The sequence below is a fragment of the Octopus bimaculoides genome, unplaced genomic scaffold (assembly GCF_001194135.2).
Source record: "Octopus bimaculoides isolate UCB-OBI-ISO-001 unplaced genomic scaffold, ASM119413v2 Scaffold_25406, whole genome shotgun sequence".
NCBI classification, from domain to species: domain Eukaryota; kingdom Metazoa; phylum Mollusca; class Cephalopoda; order Octopoda; family Octopodidae; genus Octopus; species Octopus bimaculoides.
This window is the reverse complement of record NW_026306484.1, coordinates 20,343-21,640: the sequence shown is the minus strand read 5'-3', so window position 1 is coordinate 21,640 and position 1,298 is coordinate 20,343.

The window sequence follows — 1,298 nt, the reverse complement described above, 5'->3', positions numbered from 1 at the left end:
ATTTTAATTTAGATCACTTTAACCCTTTTCTTAGCATATTTCTGTTGAAATACACTGCCTTTGTTTCAATTCGTTTTGGAAATAATAAAGAATTTAGTAAAATAACTGTCATTATTAAGATGGTGTTTGAAACATAAATTAACATGAAATTTTGATTGAAAGTTTTAGTTTAAATCACTTTAACTCTTTTCTTAGCAAATTTCTGTTGAAATACCCTGCCTTTGTTTCAATTAATTTTGAAAATAACCAAGAATTTAATAAAATAACTTTCTCATTGTTAAACTGGTGTTTGGGACATAAATTAACATAAATTAACATAAATTAACATGAAATTTTGATGGAAGGTTTTGATTTAAACAACTTTAGCCCTTTTCTTACCAAATTTCTGTTGAAATACCCTGCTTTTGTTTCAATTAATTTTGAAAATAACAAAGAATTTAGTAAAATAACTTTACCATTGTTAAACTGGTGTTTGGAACATAAATTGACATGAAATTAACATGAAATTAACATAAATTAACATGAAATTTTGATGGAAGGTTTCAATTTAGATCATTTTAAAACACGAAATTTATATCATAGGACCAGGAGCAGTTCCAAGAACCTAGTTCTCGTTTTCACGCCTTCTCTCTTTTGTCGCTCTGAGAAAGCATTGAACAAAGACTCTTTTATAGAATTTGGTTATTTGTGTTCCTGTTTTCCACACTTTTATATATGTTTTTGCTTTTTTGTTTCACCGTATCTGCCCCATGATGTCGTTAAGTATAATTTCATTTTGATCAGTTCCCGAAGAAATGTAATTCTTCAGACAACGACGATGATCATCTTCATCATCTGCATCACGTTCATCGTCATCATCGTCATCATCATCATCATCGACATTGTCATCACTGACACAATAATGTTCATAACGATCACGACCATTGCCCTAATTAATCATCACTGCCACCGTCATCATCACCATCGCAGTCGTCATCACCATCACAATCATCATCACCGTCAGCGTCAGTTGTTTTCAACACCTTTGTTGTCATCATCATCATTATCATCATCGTCATCATCACCACCACCACCACCATCACTGTCGTTGTCATCATCATCATCGTCGTCGTCGTCATCGTCGTCATCATCATCATCGTCATCATCATCATCATCATCATCCTCCTCCCACTGTTCCTACTCATTTTCATCATCACCACCACCCCTTCACCATCACCACTACCACCACCACCACCATCACTGTCATCACCATCATCTTCACTGTCGTCATCATCATCATCATCATCATCATCATCCTC